The following is a 24818-nucleotide window of genomic DNA, read 5'->3' on the forward strand; positions in this document are numbered from 1 at the left end:
CATAGTGGCATTTAATCACAACATTCTTCTGCTCTGATTTAGGATACAAAGGACAAGCTTCTTGCCAATTTTTATGGACACATAAAAGGTAAATATATTTGGTTTTCTAAACAAAGAGAATTTTAAAATGCAAGCTGCACATTACATGTGTACCCCTTTTACTGTAGATATTCAATATATGTCGGAGTCGAGCCCAGCCCTTGGCATATTTTGCTTAAGAACAATAGAAAACAAAAGCTATTAATCACATCTGTCCCCACGAGGGGAAAAAAACAAAACAAAACCCAAAACATTATATGGTTGTGCCAGGAACTTGGCCTCCATTTAGGGGATTTTCCTAAGCAATTCTGAGAACAAGGACTTAAGACTTTGTCCATAAGAGTGATTGAGAAACTTTGGATATATATTTTTAGAGAAACTTTGGATATTTTTGAATGGAGAAGAGGGGCTTATAATCATTTTGGCATCTTCATATGATCACTGTATTTGTGTGGTGAAGAATAGATAAGGATGAAGCTGGAAACTGAAAACCAGGTAGGTGCTTATTATAGTAGCACACAGGAGAGAGCATAACAGCCTAGGTGAGGTGGTGAGCTAAATAAATGGGGGGTAATGGTAGAGATCGAGAGACGTTTGGGAAATGAAATGGAAGGAGTTAGTGAAAGCCTGGATGTTGGAGGTGTGCCGGAGTCCAGCTCCAGCGGGGGAAGGGTCCTTGAAGGAAAGGACAGCGTCCGTGAGTGAGGAGACAGGACACAGGATCAGGTTGCAAGCATCTCCTCCCGACAGCCTCGGAGGGACTTTATTTATACATTAGAATATTTCCTTGTTTTTCCATTCTTTCATAACATGTGATTTTATTTTTTACATCTCATCGCAATCATCTTAAATCATTTTGGATTTAAAAACAAAGGTACTAGACAGAGCGTGACCACGCGAGACGAAGCGTAACCTATCTGCTATTGTGTGCTAATGCGGAAAAAGTTATATATTTACTCTTGCATAAAGGTTATCTAAAGTTTATTCTTCTTCCCAAGGCAGCTTACAATGTGTGCACCCTATCCTGTCAAGGTAACATAGGGAGGTCCCTGTACTTTGGAAATGACATGAGATTTTCCTTTCCTAGAACTCTGATGTTTCAAGGTGCCTGAAGAATCGCATCAACAGGGACTTTTACTGGGCCTGGATCCAACAGCTCCCTTAAGCGAAGTTTATTAAAGAACTCCGCGTTGCTCATATTAGATGAATCACGGATTGGAGGACATTGGGTAATTTTATTTCTTGGCCCATTGTCAGCCTTTTTGGAATCAGTTTCATTGTGATTGCTTACATAGGCATAACTAAATTTATAAATCATTTTATCATGAAACCCGAGGAAAAATCCCATGATTATAAAGATTGCCGCAAACAAAATGAAAGGAAGTAGCAGGAGCCAGCTGTGGAGTCTCCTGATTTTCAGGATTATCCCCCATACTTGGACTTTGTCAAACAGCATGAGTAGGTTGGCTCGTGCCAGAGGTGGAGACAGAGAAATGTATACTGATTCTCTGATTCTTGCACTTACAGAGGGGTCACAGAAGTAAGAAGTTGGTGGAGGAGATGATGGGTTGCACTTTGGACATGTGGATTTTGAAGTGCCTAATGCCCATCCAAATGGAAGTGCCCAATGGGCATTTGACATTGATGAATCTCGAGTTCCAGAGAGAAGCCTGGACTGTTGGTATAGATTTGGAAGGAATTAGCACATAGCATTTGAAACCAGGGACTGAATAAAAGCACCAACAGGGAGGGATAATGATAAAAAGATATTGAAGAACAATATTAAAACAATATTTTTAAATTAAAACAATGGGAAGAGAGGTCAAGTCTTAGGTCAAATCTAAGATTGACATCTAAGGAGTAGTGAAAATTGCCAGAAAAGCTATAAAGCAACAGGATATTAATGGCTCAAGGGTCAGTGACTTCAACTCTAAAGTGAAGTCCATTTACGTGGCAAAATTGGCAGTTTCCTCCTCCAAGACCCTAAAATTTAAAGGTGACCAAAGATAATGCAGGAGCCAAGATGTGATAGAATTTGTGAATTCCAAAGCTTGGAGTCAAAGCACTATTAGCCGACATTGAGATTGCAGTCTCTTCCATCTATTGTTCCCCGCTCCTCACTTGTGTCCCCCATACTTCTTTGTGATTTCCTTAAAGTCTCTGTTGGGTAACAGCTCGTGTGCTCTTCCAGTGACATTTCCTTTCACCTTCCGATTGTTGCTAATCAACACACTCCATCTTCCTTCTGGGATTTTGGGGTGAGACTGCAAGGTAGGAGGGGAGGGAAAAGTTTAAATAGTGCTGGCAAATAAGACAGCCAGATCTTCTTGGGCTTTGGTGGAGAGCGGTGTCTGTGTGGGATATACCGACCTATATAGGAAATACTATGTTGGGAACTATGGTTCTCTGTTTTTAATCAAAGCTTGTAAAAAATATCCTGAGTAGGAAGGAAAGGATGAAACGTAGAGGAAGGTGTCATTTTTTTCTTTTTCTTTCTTTTTTTCCTTTTAATTATTATTATTATTATTGAAAGAGAGAGAGAGAGAGAGAGAGAGAGCACTCTAATGCGGGCGGGGGAGGGCGGTAGGGGCAGAGGTAGCGTGAAAGAGAAACTTAAGCAGGCTCCACACTCAGCACAAAGAGCTCAGTGGGAGACAGAAAAATACCAAGATAAATTAGATGCTCTTTCTGTTTTCAAGAAACTTAAACTCCAGAAGATTGTATAGGGAAAGTTAGACAAATCCTTTACTAGAAGCATAAAAAGAGTTATCAAATAAGTCAAACCAGTACGATTGGGAAATCTCCATAGAGATGACATTTAAACAGGGTTTTGTATATTTTGACAAGTGAACACATGAGGGGACTATAATTCCAAATGGAGGAATCTCTTGAACAGAATGGGGCAAGGTAGAGCATGTTTTGACTGAGTGTCCACAGTGTAGGGAGGTAATCTTGAAAACTAGGTAAGATCTAAGTATATATTACAGTTGACCCTTGAACAGCATAGTGGTGAGGGATGCCAACTCCTGTGCAGCTGAAAATCCACTATAACTTTTGACTCCCCAGAACTTAACTACTAATAGCCTACTGCTGACCAAAAACTTTACTGATAACATAAACAGCTGTCTAACACACATTTTTATGTTATGTATATATTATATGCCATATTCTTACAATAAAATAATCTAGAGGAAAGAAAATGTTAAGAAAATCATAAAGAAAAGAAAATACATTTACAGTACTGTATTATTTTTGTTGGAAAAAAAAAACATGTATAAGTGGACCTGCTCAGTTCAAACCCATGTTGTTCAAAGGTCAACTGTACTTGAAACACCATTTTAAAGACTTAGCATTTCTTTTTTTCAAAGGAAGGAAGCCACTGAAATTTCCCAGTATTAAAATGAAGGGATCAAAGTTGTGTTTTATAAAAATCCCCTAGCCTTGTACAAGAATATTGTGAGGTGTGTGTGGGGGGTAGGAATTCTTGCAGCAGAAATATTACTTTATGTAAGAAGATATAAATATTCAAAATTAGAGCAGCAGAATTAAAATGGGAAAGAAGAGACCATGCTAAAACCCCTAATTACCATCAATGGGTCTTATTGTTGAGGTACAGGTGGAAGCACGTTTTTATTTCTGGTTAGGTGGGAGAAATGGGTGGCCATGAAAGGGAACTAGACCTTGTTGAGAATTTACCATGTGCCAATCACATTTAACAAGTATGAGAGCTCATAACATCACCTTGAAGTGGTTATGATTTTTTAAATAAAAACCTGAAAAAAAATGCATAAAAACCCCCAAAATAAAGTAGTTCTGATTTTCTCCGTATTACTGATAAATTGGGGTTCAGATAGATTAAGTAACTTTCATGAAGTCACATAGCTGGAAAAGAAACAAAGCTGAGAGTCAAACCTAAACCTGCCTGACTGAAAGGTTATTACTATAATGCTAAAAATAACAAAATTCTTTTCAAAAGGGAGATTTTGTTTTTTGCAGCAGTTCTAGGAGATAGCCAAAAAGAACATGGAGATGCAAGTGTAATTAATTTGAGGTTTACAATAGTTCCCTGTGGATGTTAGTTTATAGGCAATGCTAATTTCCTCTTCTGTAATCAAGTACAGTGTTACTTTTCTCACCATAGAAACTATTTATTAAACAGACTATTGTGATATGCTATTTCTTGTGATAGAGCTGTTGAACCAGCCAAACACTTACCTAGGCAAATACTTCACCACTTATCTTAGCTTGGGTTTCCATAACAAAATACCACAGATGGATGGTTTAAACAACAGACATTTCTCACAGTTCTGGAGGCTGCGAAGTTGGATCAAGGTGCTGACTGATTTGGTTCCTTGTGAGAGCCCTTTTCCTGGCCTCTAGATGGCTACTCTTTTGTTGTGTCCTCACATGTTGGAGAGAGTGCGTTCTCTGTGTCTTCCCTTATAAGTACAGGAATCCTATTAATCAGGGCCCTGTTCTTGTGACCTCATTTAACTTTACATACTTCCTTACTCCAAATATAGTCACATTAGGAGTTAGGGATTCAACATATGAATGGGGGGCCCAATTCAGTTAATAGCACTACCTACAGTAAAATTCAAAGAAAGCATTTATCTACTAAATTTATTATTCAGCAAAACAGAACTTCCATAGCTTAGGAGAAAATATGCCTAAGGAAAGCAATACTATCATTTGTCTGTGAGAGTTGCCTTATGCAAAGAATGCCAATGAAACTAAACATCCAAGGTAAATGTGTGCACTACATGTGATTTCCAGTGATACCAGCGCCAGTGACAGACAACATTCTCTGTTAATGTTAATAAACTGTTGTGCTCGCGTCAGCAGCACATATACTAAAACTGTTGCAGATAAGGGTAATATTTGCAGCAGATAATTTCCTCAGATATGTTTATCCTTAAAAGAAATTACAAACACAGCATAAAGTTTCCTTTGTTAATGACATTAAATTTATGGGGAAGTAATACAAGTTTATTACAGAAATATAAAATGCTGCTAGTAAAAAGAATAAAATGAAACACCCAGAGATAACCATGAATAAATCTGGGTCTATTTGCTTCCAGAATTCTTTGTACACATAATTTTATATGACTTATACTCATCAGTACGTTTTGAATTCATGTCAGAATAGTTGTGAAAATATTTTTTCTTTTTTTTTTTAATAGTTTCATGTTGGCAAATGCCCATCTATGATATTTTAAATTGCTGAAGAGTATCTTACTGTATGGATATGCCATAATTTATGAACAATATGTCAGAATCCCTGATTCCTACATTCAGCCCAAATTAGTCTTTTCAGTCTTTGAAGTCTTTGTTTGACTGGTTTAGTTTTAATTTTCTTAATTACTGAGGCTTAATTTTTTATGTACCTATTGACCATTTGTTTTTCTTCCATAGATTGTTATGGAAGGGATATTGTGGAGGAATTTGTCTTTTTCTTACTGATAGGCAAGAAGTCATTGTAGAAAATATATTAACTATCTACGTTTAATTTTAAAAATTTTCCAAGTTGTCACTGGCAGTTAAAATTTTTCTAGGGCTTTTTTTTTCAGCTTTAGCATGTGTCTTCTACTACTAATGGGGTAAATATGTATAAATCTTAACCTCTCTGGTACTTATTTAGATATATAGAATGAAGTAGGAATATGATCAAGTATCCCAATAGGAATTACTGAATTATCTGTCCTTTTAGCATTTATTAAAATTTCAATTATTATATACTATATTAGGCATTTTTAGGCCTATTTATGGATTTTCTAAATGAGTTTTACTGGATTGTCTTTCCATAACTGTGAAACATAGTTTTATTTTTATTTTCATTTTCTGTTTGTCACTGGTATAAAGAAATATATTGACTTTGCATCAGTGATCTTTCTAAATTCCCCTATTTTAATAATTTAAAGATTCTTTTAGATTTTCTGCACATATACTATCTAGGAATAATGAAAGCTTTATTTCTGCCTTTCCGATTCTTAAACACCGTATTTCTTCTTTTTGCATCGTTTCACTGGGTAGGGCTTCCACTAAAAGTTGAATAGAAATTGTATTCATATGAATATTCTTGCCTCATTGTCAGTTGCAATAATTCATTATTAAGTATGATGTTTACTGTAGGTTGATATATAGATGCGCTTTATCAGAATAAGAAAGTTCTCTTTAATTCATATTTGGCTGCATCTATCAAGATCATCATATAACTTTCTCTTTTTTTGTTAATGTGCTGAAATACATTGATTTTCAAATTCTAAACCAATTTTTCATTCCTGAATAAATCTACTTATGCCATAATGTATTATTCTTTTTGTATTATGGTGAATTTATTTTGTTTGGAATATTTCCATCTATTTTTTGTAAGATTCATCGGCAATTTTCCTTTTTTCTGTGATGCTCTAATAGATTTTGGTATTATTATAGTTATGCTGGAATTATACTGTGAGTTGGAAAATGTTCCTTCTTTTTATGTTCTCTGGAGGAGATATGATTAATCATCAGGATTAAAAATGAAAACCACAAAGAGATATCACTTCATATCCATTAGGATGGTTACTATTAAAACAAACAAAATAATAAGGGTTGGCAGTGATGTGAAGAAGTTGGAAAGCTTGTGCACTGTTAGTGGGATTGTAAAATGGCACAAAAACTTAAAAACTGACAATTCCTAAAAAACTTAAAAATAGAACTACCATATGATCCAGCAACTTCACTTCTGGGTATATATCCAAAAGAATTGCAAGCAGGGCCTCAAATATTTGGACAACCATGTTGATGGAAGCACTAGTTACAGTAGCCAAGAGGTGGGGGTAACCCAAGTGTCCATTGACAAATGAATGGATAAACAGAATGTGGTACATACACACAGTGGAATACTATGCAGCCTTAAAAAGGAAGGAAATCCTGTCACATACTACAACATGAATGAACCTTGGGGATATTATGCTAAGTGAAATAAGCCAGTCACAAAAGGAAAATAACTGTATGATTTCACTTATGTGAGGTTTCTAAAGTAGCCAAATACATAGAAATAGAAAGTAGAATGATGGTTACTATGGGGAAAAAGGAGTTGTTGTTTAATGGGCATAGAGTTTTAGATTTGCAAGATGAAAAAGTTCTGGAGATCTGTTTTACACAGTGTAAATACACTTAACACTACAGAGCTGTACGTTTTAAAATGATTAAGATGGTAAATTTTATATGTGTTTTTTACCAATAAAAGATACAAATTGAACTTTTAGATGTCTGTCATGAAAAATACACTAGATGGGACTAATGGCAGATTGATGTTGCAGAAGAGAAGAATAGTCAATTTTTAAAAAAGATTTTATTTATTTATTTGACAGAGAGAGAGAGCATGAGCAGTAGGAAGGTGCAAGGGGAGAGGGAGAACACAGAGCTTGTTGTGGAACTCAATCCCAGACCCTGGGATCATGACCTGAGCTGAAGGCAGATGCTTAGCCGACTGAGCTGCCCAGGTGCCCAGGTTAGGAAAGAGAGAGAGAGAAACTATCCAGAATGAAATACAGGGAGAAAAAATGAAAAAAGCATTAGTGAGAAGCGAGTTAGCTTCAAGAGGCCTAATGTATGTATAATTGTAGTCCTAGGGGGGAAAAATGTGGGGGAGATTATCATATTTGAAGACATAATGGTTGGCAATTCTCCATATCTGATAAAAACTATAAACCCACAGATCCAAAAAGTTCAGTAAACACCAAGCACAAGAAACATGGAGAAAACTATGCCAAGGCATATCATAGTCACATTGCTCAAAACCAGGGATAAAGAGAAAATCTTTAAAATAGAAAATAAAGATTGGTCATGTTCAGAAGAACAAGAATAAGCAAGACAGCAGATTTCTTGTTGGAAACAACACAAGAAAGAAGAAAGTGGAACAATATCTTTAAAGCACTAAATGAAAAAAACATCTTTCAATCCAGTGTTCTATACCCAGTGAAACTCTTTCCAAATTGAAGGGGAAGTAAAGACTATTTTCAGCATATAAAGGCTGGAAGAATTCACCATAAGACTCACGGTATAACAAATATTAAAGAAAATCCTTTAAGCAGAAGGAAAATCTATAGTGACAGATACAAGATCACTAGTTACATTGGCTGGGGGAGGACAGGAAGTGGGTACTAGGGAATTATCAAGAGGTACAAGGGTCTTGTAGGGGTTATGGATATGTTTATTATCTTTTTTTTAAGATTTTATTTATTTGACAGAGAGAGATATAGTGAGAGAGGGAACACAAGCAGGGGGAGTGGGAGAGGGAGAAGCAGGCTTCCCACAGAGCAGGGAGCCCGACACAGGGCTCAATCCCCGGACCATGGGATCATGACCTGAGCCAAAGGCAGATGCATAACGACTGAGCCACCTAGGCATTATCTTTGTTGTGAATATGTATAAAAACTTATCAAATTGCACATTCTATATCTGTACAATTTTTTTATGTCAACTATAATTCAAAAAAATCTTTAAAAAGCCTATATACACATTATGAAGTTGATCAGGGAAATCTTTATTACTCCTCTAACGGTCATTGAGTTGGCTTTATCTTCCTGTATTCAGCTGTGATCAAGGTCTCATAATGGAGAAAAAAAATCCAAACCAAACCCAAACCAAAATACACACACACACACACACACACACACACACACACACACACACAAATCTTTAGCAGGCAGCAGGAATGTCTTTGATTAAAGGTATGGAATCATAAAGTATCTTTTAAAATCCCTATAATACTAAACATAAAAAGGCAATCTCTTCTACTTCCTTTACAAAGGAAATAAAATTATTTATTCTTTTATGTAAATTAATATTGAAAATTTCCCTGGGAGAGAAAACATTTTGATTCATGCAGAGATGTAAATAACTTATAAAACTTTCCTTTGAACATGTCTTAAGGGAGGTGGAGAGTGAGAGTGAAAAACCATGTCTTAGTTTTTCTGGGATGCTCTTGGTTTGTGCCTTTTGTCTCAGCATATTTATTAGTAAAACAGCCATTGACTCTTAAAATTAAACTGATTTGGATAATACATTTTGTGGGCACCTATCAAGGCTAGCTAAGGTGCAGGAGAAGGAGAAAAGAGGCAGAAGGAACACATGGAGAACACACATATCAAAGTCTTCTGCTTCTCAGAATTGCCTAAATCCTCTGTTCCTGTATCAACCCATTTATCAAGAGGGCATGAATCAGTGGTGGAAATGGTACTAACCCTCGCTATGTATGGGGAAATCCAGACTTCAGTGAAATAAAGAGAAGTTAACTCACATAAATAAGCAGATAGGGCTGCTTGGGTGGCTCAGTTGGTTAAGTGTCTGCATTTGGCTCAGGTCATGATTCCAGATTCCTGGGATGGAGTCCTTTGTTGGGCTTCCTGGTCAGTGGGGAGTCTGCTTCTCCCTCTTCTGCTGCTGCTCTCTCTCTTTCAGTCAAATAAATAAATAAAATCTTTAAAAGAAAAACAGATAACAGATCAAGTTCTGTTCCTGGGTTCTATTGTTGCTGAGGTCCAGGTGGCTTCTATTCATTGTTTGGCTGTTCGTCCTTCTTTGAATTCCATGAATTAATACATTCTCAGTTTATCAGGGACATCTGTTTTATTTAATCTGGAGCACTCCATTATTCCTTCTTTTTAAATTAAATTGCCTTCATTTGGGAATTACTCTTCCCTGACTCTACGTTTTCCCAATGGAGCTGCCTCTGCAACATGCTGGCCATGGGGTGAGCACAAGACCCAGACATGGCCAATCACAGCCTCACATTCTTCTGGCCAAAGATGTTGGCCCTGGAAGGGACATGTGATCCCAACTCCCCTTGTTTGAGCTCTTTTTTGGGATTTTTAAGCAAAGATTCTTAGAGAGGTTTTCTTTCTTTTGGGACTGCTATCCTGGAATGGCATGTGTTCTAAGCTGTCTGTATCATAATCATATGTTGCACAGGGAAAGCATGTAATAGGAGGGAATGACAACCACAAATAAAGGGTTAGTAAATAGACAATGGGATTGAGTTTCTCTTGCAACTGGAAAGACCTCACCATCTTGAGAGATCATCATCAAAATGCTATAAGATAATTTTAAGGAACTGAAACTAAGAGAGTTCCAAAGTCAGTGGTAGAATGGAAATGTGAAATCCAAAACCCACAGTTGTCCCATCATACCACCTTCCCACAACTTCATTCTACATGAACAAATAGAATGTATGATGCATGTTGGGCATTGTTCTAAGAAAAATATCTGTCCCTGTGTGACATATTCTTGTGAGGACTTACAGAGAAGAAGAAAAATAAATCAGTCACATAGTAAGTTAGTGATACATGCTGAGAAGAAAAATAAAGTTAGGAAGTGACTAAGAGTTTCCTGGGAGAGGTGTGTATACAATTTCAAATAGGTGGTTTAGGGAGGGTTTCCCTTAGAATATTCCATTTTAGCATAGACTTGACAGAGTTGAGGGAGACAGAGGGAAGACCATTCTAGACAAAGGATGCAGAGGTGGGAGTCTGCCTGGAAGGCTTGAGGATTAGTGAGGGAGTCATGGGGATGGGGCACAGTGAGCAAGACTGGTTAGTGAAAGGAAGGAGGTCAGAGAAGCAATGTGGTGGTGAGTAAAGTCATGTGAGTGTCGAGGTCATTTTGGAAGGATTTCAGCTTTTATTCCAATTGAGATAGAAAGCCACAGGAAGGTTTTAAGCAGAGGCCTTCCCTGATCTGACAGCTATTTTGACAGGATCCTTTTGTCTTTTGGTTGAGAATAGACTGTGTGTTTGTTGGGTGGTGGAGGGAGGCAGGAAGCTGAGGATGCAAGAGTGGTACAAGAGATGAGTTAGGAAACTTAAAACATACAGGGGAGTTGGAGTTGGAGATTATGGCAACTCTGATGCCAGCTTTGTGATGGAAACTCAGAGAAAGGAGAGACAAGTGTTAACTGGACTCCTCAGAGAGAAGACTGGAGGGCTGTTAAAGAAGCAGTGGACTGTGGCCCTGCAAAGAGCACGGGAAAGAAGTGTGAGGAGCCGGCAGAGGGGAAGGGAACACAAGTGATATGTTGACAGGTTGTGATCACCTCTACCATACATGGAGTGTCCACTCAGTGCCAGGCCCTCCGCTTAGCAGTTCGCAGACATAATGTCTAATAGCCCCACAAAGTTATTATTACCACCATTTTATAAACGAGGGAATTCAGACTCAGTAAGGGTAAATAGTTCCTGAGAAAAATAGAAAGCATAAGGACCTTTCCATTTTCCTTATAGGTAGAAAATCATTACAATGCTTGATGTAAAATTTTTAAACCTAACGTAAATCCCATAAATTCAAATGTCTTTTTTTAAAAAGATTTTTATTTATTTATTTGAGAGAGAAAGAGAGAGCATGAGGGAGAGGCAGAGGAAGAAGCAGACTCTTTGCTGAGCAGGGAGCCTGACGTGGGGCTCGATCCCAGCACCCTGAGATCATGACCTGAGCCAAAGGCAGCCGCTTAACAACTGAGCCACCCAGGCATCCCCCATAAATTCAAATGTCTTAATATTGTTTACTTTTAAATGTATTTTTCATTCAAGACAGCAGGAGGCACCACAGGAAACAGTCTTTGCTGAGAGGTTTTGCCATCTCTGCATGCTGCTCAGCCTAGTCACTGATGGAACTGAGACATTTGCTCCATTGTAGAGGAGGAAGCTTGGGATGAAGGTGGGGAAGCCAGCTGACAGCCATCTTCAACCATCTGGAGAGGGGCTGGCATGTGGGAAAAAAGATCAGACCTGTTTTCTCAGGTCTATGAAGCAGGGCCAGGGCAAGGCTTGGAGTTAGAGGCAGATCAGCCTGACATGACGAACAACTTCCCTAGGTTGGCTGTTGAGCAGTAAAATACTTACTGGCAGGCTTGAAGATGTCCTAGCCGATTATGCAACCCTTTAACAGACTGCAGTGGGGAGAAGTTGAACACCAGATGGGAGGGGTGGTCCCAGTAGACAACTTACAAAGTTCTTTCAAATTGGAAGTTAGAATCTTCTGGCTGTTGGTGGACACACATCATTCCCTGACCTTTTTTTTTTTTTTTTTAAAGATTTTTATTTACTTATTTGAGAGAGAGAGAGCTCGAGCACAAGCAGGCAGAGGGGCAGAGGGAGAGGGAGAAGCAGACTCCCTGCTGAGCAGGGAGCTGACGCGGGGCTCGATCCCAGGACCCTGGAATCATGACCTGAGCCAAAGGCAGACACTTAACCGACTGAGCCAGCCAGGCGCCCCTCCCTGACCTTTTTAATGCAAGCAGCAGAGAACAGTTTTTTTTTTCTGTTCTAAAGCTTAATAATTAAAAACACAACAACTGTTGGAATGTAGAGTGTCCCACTGAAAGGAGCAGAAGAAACTACACTAAGATCATGAGTTCCTATCTCTGTTCCTATTTGAACCAACCAACTGTGTGACTTTATTTTCCACCTCCCTAACCTATAAAATAAGGGGGTAGAATTTGAGGAAATTTAAGGTCATTTCCAGCTCTCACAGCCTATCCAGTTACCTGCCTTTTTGCTCAATAAATATTATCAGTTCAGTTTTTCCTCCCATAAAAATCTGTGCATTCCAGTTTTGCTGGGTTTTGTTTGCTTTCAGATTGAGAATTTAGATACTCTCTTAGTCATCTAAAAGTTGGATAGCTTAATATTTTACATGTAAAAGATGCCACTGAAGAGGCTCAAGTCTAGTGGAATATGACTTGGGAGTGTCAGGGGATGTAATGATGAGATGATAAAAGTCACAGATTTTCATCCAACATAAATGGAGTCTACAAGCAGAGTTGTCACTTGTAAACCCACCGTGAGGGTAGACTCAGTGAAAATAAGCATTCACATCAGCATTGGTTTCCCTTTTCGCTCTCCTCACACAACACTCGTGAAGGCTTGAAGTGAGCTCATAAGATGTGTATGAGAACAATTTGGCCACTTAGCAATTCAACCTAACGTTGAGCCTGTGATCCCATTGAGGCCACAGTTTTACTGGAGAGGTTATGAAATTCACAGGACTCTGCAGGGGAGGAGATACAGGAGGAAGCACCCTCCTCTTGATGTCTTTGTGGATCAACTTTAGGTTCTTGGTGGAACTACTGTCTGACTGTGACCAAAAGGGCTTAGAGACTCAGAGGGTCCACTGATGCAACTTTACTGTATTCCACCACTACCCCAGCAGGGAGATGGGGCTTGGGCTCATGCTCATCTTACAGACAGGAAACTAAGTGTGATCCTTAAGGAAGATGATCACTCAGACCTTTTCTTTTGTCTTCTTGGAACCTCCAAACACATCTACTGCCCTTTCCTACTCATCCCATACATTCTGTGTGTACAGAAGCCTCAGAGTCACTAATGATGGAAGCCCAACTCTGAGCCGATGGGATTAAGCAGAGACATGAACACTCCAGACCATTACTTATGAAGAGATCATAGGAGGACACAGGCAAGTCCAGAGGGCTCTTACTGGCAGGTGAAATGGGGGCTGCACTGAGCTGTAGCAGCAGCCTCCCACTCTGGTCTTCCCAGACCTTTTGTTAGGGAGCCTCCAAGATCTCAAGTGAGGAGACACTGGCTTACTCTGTGGGACTGGCAGCTGAGGGCGGAGTATTAGGACATTTCCTAGTGCGAATTTCTCTGCTTCAGAGACGTCTAAATCGCTCTACCTCATGACTGACTCTGGAGAGAAAGGTGAGGGAGTGGGAGGAGAAGCCTGCCCTAACTAAAGGCCTTTTCCTGTCTGTATATATTTTCAAGACCATGAAGTTTAAGATGTGTGGAATGGGACTCAGAGTGCCTTACAGTTAGAATTGGGGTAGGGACTCTTTGAACTGTTTTTTCACTCAAAAGATCTCTTTAAGGCTGAGTATGCCCCAAGCTAAATCCCAAGCACATAAATCAACAAGACAGTCATGTGCCCATCATTATGACCTCTGAGGCGACTAGACATCTGGTAAGTGGGGGTTGGGGAGAAATAAGCTGGAGCTGCTTAAATACTACATCAGGCCTTATGCACCCAAGGTAGTTAGACTCACTCTCAATTTAGCTCACTGGAGACAGAGAGCACCAGCTTCTCCTACTTCCTCTTGCATGAGCTCCCAAGGCTGCATCGATCAGCACTCACCCCATTCACATATGACAAAGAAATACTGAGACCCCCCCAGGAAGCAGTCTTCCTCCCCTCCCCACTGTTACACAGAGGCTCCAAAGTCACAAGCATCCAAAAGATCAAAGGCCAAAAAAAATGGTCCTTCACCCTGACAAAGAGTTAAGTGCATATCTTTTGCATGTCCCTATTTTCTCAGAAGGGCATTGCCTCCCCCACTCCCAACCTCACCAACCCTAAGAAACTCTTTTTTACTTAGCCAAACCCATGTTCCCAGTCAGGAGAAAGAGGCCAGCAATTTTGCTATACACCAAAAAAAAAAAAAGTCCAATTTAGTTTTCCGTCACAGTCCATTTTTGCCATGTGGTAAGCAGCTGAAGCCAAAAAGGACCTGAGGCACCGTATCCACATGCAATGACCATGTGTCATTCTTCCACTGTGACCAAAGCAAAGGGACCCCTTTGGCTTTCCTGAGACCAGGGCCACATTGAGACAATTGCAGCCATTTATCGAACACTCATTTCATTTGTCCTGAACTTTAACATGACTCCTATTCTATAAAGCTGTAAGGACACTGACCACAAGTTTTTCTTAAATCTCACATGTCCCCTAAGGAGTGTCCCATCTACAAGGAAGGCCCTTCTTCCCCTGGATCTCTGATTGTAGGCTTTGAGCCTGTCTTTGGTGTATGGTACATGCTGGATAGCTAGTTTGTGCAAGCATACCCTGAATGCTTCTGTTAAGCACAATCTTGAAAAACATAGAGACCCTCTCCTCCCTCTATATTCCCATGAAGCAGAATGTGCAGCAAAACATATTATTCAGTGTTCAGGGTCAAGTGCTCTGGGAGTGGTCACCCAGAGTGTCTACCTTATAATGAAGAATGTCCAAGCATCAGGCCTAGGTCTCCTTGGAAATGCTGGCGATGCAGGGAGGAGAAGGGCCACTGACAGTTGCTTGGTTAAGTTGCTATGGTGTAAAAACTTGCTGTACATAGATCCCAGCAGTGGCTGCTTTGTACATTTGGCCACTCCTAGACTCCCTGTACTTCAGTTTCCCTAATAAATCTATCTCGATTTCTGTATCCAAGTCTTTTCTTTGGCCTCACTGGACCCTCGCCCACCCTAGGCTTTAGAGTCTGCTGGTGTGAGGCTGCACATTTGGGAATACTTGTTAAAACTAAACAAAGTTAGTTCTGGTGATATCTACCATATTTCTGAACTTGGGGTAGATAGAAGCTAAGCTAATCATACACAGGATTAATCATTGAAATTAATGGCTAATGATGAAAATACTTATGTTCAATCTCTCCCTAAAACTGGATTGTGGATACAAAGTTCAAGAGACAAACCAGCCAATATTATATCTGAAACATGGTGCAAACTTAATGTGTCACCTAACTTTGAGCTTGAATATTGATGAAACTCTGAAAACTGAATGTGATTTTATATTCCCAGAATCTGAAAAGTGTCTTATATAAAATAGTTATCTTGAAACTCAAACTCAAAGTAGTGCCATAAAAAATACATAAAATTCCAACCTTGGCTCTGTAAGTGTAATGCTTTTTTCGTTCCCATCTTTTAGAGAAGTAAACTCTGTGAAATAAGATGGATCCAGCTATAGGAGTGAGGAGGGTGATTTGAGAAGCTGTGGAACCAGATGCCCTGTTTAGAGATCCACATGTGTTTCATAGATTGGTGAGTTCTCTTGGTGGGGAAAATGGATCCTTTGGTCCCAGTACTTTGTTTCTTCATGTCACAAATCTCCTTTAAGAAGTGAATTACTCTATAGCTCTGAAAAGTAAATAAGTTAATAAATAAATACACACTACACTCATATAAAGGGTGAAGCGGTCATCACAAAGTCAATTGCAAATTTCATGTTGGCTTTAATTCTACTACAGAACACCAGTTTATCAAATTTCATTTCTTGATCTTAGAGAGTCTTGAAGCTTTGAGAAGAAAGTAACAGGAGCAAAGAGCTAGTTCAGGTATTAAGCAAACATGTCTTTTTTCTACAGAGCTTAAAAGGTCAAATCGCTTTTCTTTTGGTTGGGCGAAACTCAGTGCGGTAACCTTAGTTGTTTTATGCTGATTAGAAGCTGGGTGACAATGTGTGGCCTTGATTAATAATAGTTGCTTTAAAATTAGTTTGATAGACAAATTGTCTTAAAACCTGAGGTCCATGAGAGGGTTATGACAATGAGAGGGGTGTTGGTGGTGAATCATTAATGAAACCAGTGATAGAAGACAGGCTTAGGATCAGGTCAACCAGTCTTTGGTTGATGAATAATTTCAATGGCCATTCTCAGTCACTTTTGGATTAGCCTAGTTTATTGCTTTATACTTTAAGGGAGTCATTTATTTACTAAATATTTATTGGGACCTAGATAACAGGTACCGTGCTAGGTATTGGGGAGAAAATGAGGAATGGGACCTATGTCCTGTGATTGTGATACTTCGCCTGCCTCTTCAGATCTGTGCTGTGCCCTGCTCTGTGCCCCCAGGAGACTGATCCCTACAGCTGGAACACTAGGCCTCCCTGGCCTCTGGATTCTGGCTGGGTTGAGTCAAGGAATTTACCAGCAGATCAGAGGGCAGGAGGAAACTGAGGTTGGGTGTTTATTCCCTGTCTTCCTCATTGCCCCCCCTGGTTTGCAAGTGATTGTTTCCTCTGCCTGTGGCCACTGCTCTGTCTGTGGTTCCAGCACTTGCTAGATTCTGGTAACTCTTCCTTGTTCTGGACCTTCAGGCCTGGAAGAAATAACAGTTTCCCACTGTAATGAGACTTTGGATACTTCATCACTCCTGTTGGAGTGACCAATTCTGGCTGCATCTCTGAAAAAACAACAACAACAACAACCTGTTATTAAACTTTCTTCAGTTAAACTCTAATTAGATTTTGTATACTATTTCCTGCTAGGATGCTAACTAATAGACCTCCTGCCCTTGAGTTGTTCACCAGACAAGTCAATAAACAGTGACTATTCAGCATGAGCACAACTGTGATGAGCATTCTAGTTTCTGGCTTACTAGATTAGAAGCTCACCAATGTAAGGAACAAAGAGAAGAATATAAAATGACAATTATGGCAACCATCAAAGTAAACATCTAGAGATGACTGAACTAAACCATTCTTTCAACCTACACTTATTTGTTTATAACCTATTATCAGGTAAAGAATTATGTGGGGGAATTGAATTTAAAATGGGAGAATGGGATCAATTCAGTGAGGTTAAAAACTAATAAATGTAAATACAGTATAAAAAGAAAGACTTAGAATCATAGTGGGCATATAAGCACACTCTCCCCAAACTTTCAGCCTATGACATCATTTGTAAGCTTGAATGTGATTTCCATACTGATTAACAGACCATTTTTTATACATTTTCTCTTATTCCTAAAGCAGTTCCTAGGTTGTGTAGGACATACGTGGCAGGATGTGCTTTGTGTAAGTTGCACAGCTGGTCCAGCATTTCAGGGTTTGGTGTCTCCATCAAGCACAAAATTTTTGTCTGTGACTTCATTGTCCTTAACCCTACTAGAAAAGAGAAACAAACAAGGCAGCTGGAAGAGTGTCCCAAGGCACCTGTGAAAAGGAGCAGTTATGTCTTATCTGTCTTCCTAACTTGATAGTAAACTCACTCATAACTTTTTGACCTCACTAGATACTGTCACCCTCAACTCTTTTCTAAGACCTGCAGAGGAGACCAGTCCTCACTGGACTGAGAACCTTCCATTTGTGCATTTTTTATTTAAGAAACACTATCGGGCATCTATTCTTGTTAGCCTCTCTGCTGGCTGCTGGAGAGAGATGAATAGTAGTGAGGGAACAAACACATAAACAGAATACTACAATATACCATGGTGCACTCAATGACAGAATCATATCCAGGTTATTATTGAGTGAGCGGAGAGGCACTGAGGTCAGAGGAGACGTTCTGGAGGAGTGAAGCCTAACTGAATCCTGACGGCTGAGCAGGAATTTGCTAAGACAAGGGGGCAGGATGGGAGAATATTCTAGGAGGAGGAAAGGCAAGAGAGAAAGTAAGGAAGAAGAAGAAACCCAAGCATAGTGTGTGCAGGGGAGAACTCAAGCATTTTAATGCTGCCTGAACATGGCAGGTAGTATAGTGGGTGGTGGGGAGGTCAGCTGGTCCATCACGCAGGGTCTTTGATTCATGTTCATATCCTGGAGGCAAGGTTTAGTTTTTGAAGGGCTTTTTTTTTTTTTTTTTTATGTTCAGTTAGCCACTGTATAGTACAGAGTTGTTTTTTTTTTTAAGATTTATTTATTTATTTGAGAGAGCGAGAATGAGAGAGAGAGAGTACATGAGGGGGGGGAGGGTCAGAGGGAGAAGCAGGCTCCTCACTGAGCAGGGAGCCCGATGCGGGACTCGATCCCGGGACTCCAGGATCATGACCTGAGCCGAAGGCAGTCGCTTAACCACCTGAGCCACCCAGGCGCCCCGTACAGAGTTTTTGATGTAGGGTTCAGTGATTCATTAGTTAAGTATAAAACCCAGTGCTCATCCCAGCACATGCCCTCCTCAATACCAGTCGCCCTGTTAACCCCTCCCCCTGCCCTTCTCCCCTCTGAAACTCCGATTGTTTCTCAAGGTCCATAGTCTCTCATGGTTCATTTCCCTCTCTGAAGGACTTTTAAGTAAAGAAATGATGTAGTCAGATTTGCCTTTAAGATGCCTCACCTGGGGACTGTGGGGAAAAGCCAGAGGAGAATAAGACAAGAGATAAGGTATATGGAATTTCGTAAAGTTCTCCTTGTAATTACCTTGCAGGAGGGTAATAGGATAGCAACATTTCTCTTTAAGTATTGACAATTTCCAAAGATTAGGGATAATTAAGTAGGTCATACAGGCTGTGTTTTTGGTGATTACTAGTAAAATTAAATTTAAAAACTCAGTAAATTTAACTAGAAGAAAGTCTTGATTCCCAAAGTATTACTGAGTTTGTTTCCAATGAAAGATAAAGCAGTTAAGTCCATGGTTGAGTCCCTGAAATCTCTGTTGTTTTTCAGGGGAAATAAGCCAGTGAAAAATAAAGCTCCTTCCTCAGGGAAAAGAAGCAGTTCCTGCTCCGATGGAAAGGAAAAGGGGACATCAGTGCGGTCTGAGTCCCAGCCATAGAGTGCACCTGTGCTTGGCATTCTATCCATCCTTGTCAGGTGGGGGCCTTGTCCTCTCTTCCACCTGAACAGGAACCAACTGGGGCCCAAGCAGAGCTGGTGCACAGCGAACAGGGCATGCCCTCTCCACTCTACTTCATCCTGTCCATGTCCAGACTGTGAAGCATCCTACTCTGAGGCCTGAGGTGAGAGAATGTGGTACGAGGAGGTTGGTGATGCTTTCTCCTTTGCACTCAGAAAGCCCCTTTGTGTCTTAAAGAACAGAAAAAGAGAATACTCAGTTTGGGCACTGCCGTGGGTGGGCTTGGAGGCCTTGGATGAGCTAGTCCGAACCGATTCTGCAACAGACCAGGGACATGTGTTTGATGGCTATTGTAGGCCTTTGGGCAAGAGATGAGGAAATCAATCCAGGAAATATGCTAGCAGGGAATTGGCTGATTCATATTTAGGAGGTAAAACCAAGAGACCTTAATGGATCATTAAATATGGAGACTGGTGCAGAGGAGGAATCCAGTGTGGTGTCCAGCTTCCCAGTTTGAGTGGATGGTGGGGCCACAAACTAAAATGGAAAACCCAGGAAGTAGGTTGACTTTGGTGGGAATAAAGGAGTTAGTTTGGGTCGGGTTAGTTTGAATTACCCAGACGATTATTCCCCAGTAGTTGGAGAGTTCATCCAGATGAGTAAGGTCAAAATGCCAAGCTATTCTTAGGGAAAAGTACTGGGCATGGACTGTCAGGTATAATTCCATTGTGTGAGTTGTGAAAAGGAGAAGAATATTCTTGGTTAAAGGTAGAGAGACCTCATATTAGAGGTCTCCTAAGTTAGGTGGGGAGATTTGAGGGAATGATTAGGTGTTTCTCCTTTTGGGGACTGTTACCATTCCTACAAACATTGCCTGATGCACCAACACCAAAGGAACATGAATGACTGCCTCTTTGAAAGTCTGACAGCCAGGGACTAATTGAGCCTTGGAAATAAATAACCAGTGTAGGGAAGTAGGCCACTTCCTTCATTTGACCCTTATTACAATTGGAGGAAAGACTGGATAATGAGATATTCTCCATGGCTTAATTACTTCATGAAGCAACAGGGGGAAAGGATGAGACTTAATATTCTTCAAACAAGAAACCTCAAAATATGAGGAAGCTGGCTTTTAAAAAATGACCAATGTTATAATAATTTATTTATTTAAGTTTCAAAGTGACAATAGTCCAAATTAGGTGAGATTTGTCTTACCAAGCATTCTAGAAGCAAGTAGGAATGAAATAGGGCATCTGAGAGTGCTAGGGCTGAGGTCCTAGAAACTAGTCCTCTCTCTTTCTGAGTTATTACCCCTTCATCAAGCTCACTTGCTGGAGAGTTTCTTTAGAATTCTGCCAAGTGCTTTCCAGGACCTTTGGTGGCTTCCTGGGGAGAGCCCATTTCTGTGATTCTCCTTTGCCAGAACTAAAGCACTAGCATGGGTCCCTATTTTGCAAAAATAAAGTAGAAGTTCTTTAGTACCTTTTATTCCTAGGGAAACACTCCTTAGCATTCTTTTCCAAAGCACAGAGATAGCAGGAGTCCTCATTCTAGTTAGGTTAGCATATGAAAGTTAGAACAAGATGGAACCCCAAATGTTGAGAATTGGAACCCAGGCCTCTGACTCAGGTGACCATATCAGGCTTTTGATTAAGTTCTAATCCATAATCACATATGATATTTGCGCTTCATGTTTTTTTCTGTATCCAAATTTGTTTTACAAAATGCTTTGCTGAATGAATAGTGTTACCTTTGAGATATGCCGGATAGTTATGTAAGTATATGTTTCTTTGCCAAAATTTTGCATTGAGGTTTATAAAATGCCAGCAAAAATAAAACACTGTGTTTTTTTCCCCCCCCAAATGTACAATTGCAAGTTTGGGTAAACATTATTTTTAATTAAAATGTTGACTTGATTTTTAAGTGAGAGTCTTGTTCATTCACAGTAGAGAGAAATCCAAATTTGAAATTAAATATTTGACTGCCAGAAAGAGCAGTGGCCAAGAATATGTTTTGCTACTTCATTCAATTCTTTGGCTAACATGATGATGTATTTAGTGTGTTGGATGCTTGGTACTGCAGAAATACATATCCTCTCAATTGGATTGTTGAATCAGTCAAGAATGCATAGTGTCCTTTGGGCACAGGATGTTCTATAGGTACTGTTTAACGAAAGAACCTGGAGTAGTCCCTGTTTTACGAAACTACATGTATAATGGGTTGAACTCTCAGGGAAAGCATCAGTTACTTCTCTGCAGGTCATGGGATGACTGGCAATGTCAGCAAGGTAGTGCAAAGAACTACTGGAACCCAAGGCTGATTGTCAGGAGTAACAGGGATTTTTATTTTTCCTTTCATGAAGGGAATTCAACTCTGTGAAGAAGTGAGGAACAAAAAGATGAACAAATATATGTGCATGAGAAAGATAAAGATTACTTTATGAGGCCTCAGCTAATTATTACAGAGGGCTAGAAAACATTTTAGATGTAAAGAGGAGCGAGAAACAAGAAAACATAGGTGGAAGAAATTTTGCAGAATGGAGTTGAAGTCATGAGGAAAGCTATATATAGTCTTTTTCTTCCTCTAAGTAAAAATCTTTTTATATCAATCTTGGTGAAAACTAAATCATGTTCTCTTCTGGACAAGTGTATAAGGGAACTGACTATTGAGATAAATAAATACATAAAAATGTCCTTGAGGAATTAGCATTTTTTTGGGTTCATGAACCCAAACAATCTTATTAACATTTTGAGGCAAATACCAGCTGTGCTGGCATTTTTATAATTCCCAGTAGGAGACTGTCAACTTTTCCAAATTACTGGTCTTTGGCCATGTGGAGAATTTTGCTTGTCTACAGCTCATCCTTCATATATGAGCTTAAAGTGATCTTGTTAGTATGGCTTTCAAAACACCTTGTAGAAAGCTGAACATTCCTTCTTTTCTACCCCTTTTTTTCCCTTCTAACATGGTACCTTGGTCATTGCCCTGTTTAGCACTTATCACAAATTTATGGGATATATTTATGTTTGTTTACTTTTCTTAGTAAATGGTCTCTTACTACACTATATGATCTATAAGGGCAGAGACCATGTCTGTTTCATTCGCCACTGCGAGCTAGCTGCTTACCTAACTCAGTATTTGGCACATGGTTGAAGTGGGAAAAAACATTGCCAAATGAATGAATACCCCTCACACATTACTTAAGTGATTAAAATTTTAGAATATTCTTTAAACAAGAAGCTCAATTAAGAAGGATATTTCTTTTAACATCCTCTAGGTATTTCTTGCTTATTTATCCTTTGATTTAACATCCAGTAATTCAGTTTGACATTGCTTTATGGCTTCATTGACAAAAAATGAAAAATATACAAAAACTATCAATTTCCTGATATCACCTTAAAAACCAGTGTTTTTTGATGATTCAAAAAACCATTCATAGGTAGGTTTTCCTGGCAAGATAGTAGAAGGTCTTTCTCTTCACTATTTGGCCATGACAAGTACAGATGTGAAAAATGATTTCATAAAGTCTCATAAAAAATAATAAATATATGAAATTGTGACATATTCAACATTTGTAAAAATATAATTAATAGGAAACTTTAGTCCAGCCAAAGTAGAGTTTATTTCAAAAACTGACCTGATAATATGTTTATTCCTTCTTGGATTTATTCCTTTTGCTGTAACTATACTTGAATATAACTTTAAATGTCCTTATTTAATGTTTCTTTTTTAAGTTTGAGATAAGAGATAATTCATTTCCATATTTTTCTGGTTAAAAATGCTTCTCTGAGTGCACCTGGGTGGCTCAGTCATTAAGCGTCTGCCTTCGGCTCAGGTCATGATCCCAGGGTTCTGGGATCGAACCCCACATTGGGCTCCCTGTTGGGCAGGAAGCCTTGCTTCTCCCTCTCCCGCTCTCCCTGCTTGTGTTCCCTCTCTCGCTGTGTCTTTCTCTGTCAAATAAATAAATAAAAGATTTTTTAAAAAATGCTTCTCTGGGGACAGTTTTTACTTCCTTAATTAGGTCATAGGGTTCTAACAGTAGACATTGCTAATGGATGAGGGAAATGTCTCTAAGTGATTCTGAGGTGGAGATTATACATATATATTATGTATATAAATATATGTATTTATATATGTATTATATATTATATATTTATTATTATAATATATAATAATTATTATATATTATATACTTATAAACTGTGACTATGACAAGTGCTTTGAAAATTGCTATAGCCAAACTTAGCTGATGATGAAGGTACTTCACAAAGGAATTTCTTATATTTTTTAAGTATTTTGGCTGTTTGTTTTTTTAAACCTAGATTAAACTAGATCAGCAAACTAGGAAAAGGGAAGAGAAATTTTACTCCTTGGCTTCAAGCCACTTTTCATTGGGAAATATTCATTGTGTACAAGTGGAGATTTTGGAGTTTGCAATCTACCAAGGCAGATCTGTCTAAACTATATTATAGCCTTGTATTAAAACCCCCAATTTCTGCTATACCCCCTTACTCATTTTTCTTATAAAGCACCTCATATGTTTTTTCAGGTGTTTCAATACTTTATCCACAGCCAATAAAAGCTCAATAACAAAATAAAACTGCCCTCTTCAAACAAAATATATCACCACAAAACATTTTATAAAATATTCAATTTTTCTTAAGAAATTTTAGTGCATTATACATATAGAGATAGATAGATGATAGATAGATGAAAGATAGATAGATGATAGATAGATGAAAGATAGATAGTTAGATGATAGATAGATGATAGATAGATAGATCATAGATAGATGATAGATGATAGACAGATGATAGATGATAGATTAGATAGATAGATGATAGATAGATAGATAGATAGATAGATAGATAGATAGATAGATGCAGTTACACCAAACTGAAAACATTTTTTTGTTAAATTAGAGAAATTACGATGAGGGGACGGAGCAAGATGGCGGAGGAGTAGGAGACCTGGATTGCGTCCGGTCTCAGGAATTCAGATGAATAGGGATCAAACCATTCCGAACACCTACGAACTCAACAGGAGATCGAAGAGGAGAGTAGCAACAACTCTCTGAACAGAGAAGTGACCACTTACTGGAAGGTAGGACGTGCGGAGAAGTGAATCTGAGGCGATATTCGGGAGGATAGACGGTGGGGGAGGGGGCCTCCGTTGGCTGCTTCTGGCAAGTGATAGAGCCGCAGAGCACAAAATCGGAACTTTTAGAAGTTGGCTCTGCTAAGGGACGTCGCTCCAGTGGCTAAGCGGGGGGGTGGAGCCCTCGTGGAACAGTGTGGTCTCAGGACCCTTGGGGTCACAGAAAGACCGGGGGTGCCTGAGTGCGCCAGAGCTCCCAGGTACCGGAGCGGGGAAGCTGGCTGCAGAGACGGAGCCGAGGCGCGGGCTCTCAGCTTGGGGTTGCCATAAACTGTGATCCGCGGCTCAGTCAGGCCACTGCTCCTCCAGCAGGGACCCAACAAGCGGCAGAGCCGGG

The 24818-nt window shown here is 39.4% G+C and overlaps 1 long non-coding RNA gene across 1 annotated transcript; it reads left to right on the plus strand.

The window, feature by feature from the left end:
• The first annotated feature begins 412 nt into the window (after positions 1 to 412).
• Positions 413 to 24449, plus strand: LOC141372484 (uncharacterized). Its single transcript, XR_012377749.1, has 4 exons — positions 413 to 534; positions 15739 to 15851; positions 19192 to 19484; positions 24247 to 24449. It is a non-coding gene; the product is annotated as an uncharacterized lncRNA (long non-coding RNA).
• Positions 24450 to 24818: the final 369 nt, after the last annotated feature.

Source organism: Callorhinus ursinus, unplaced genomic scaffold, assembly GCF_003265705.2.
Source record: "Callorhinus ursinus isolate GAN/ISIS: 27379988/994484 unplaced genomic scaffold, GSC_fseal_2.0 scaffold4, whole genome shotgun sequence".
Lineage (NCBI taxonomy): Eukaryota > Metazoa > Chordata > Mammalia > Carnivora > Otariidae > Callorhinus > Callorhinus ursinus.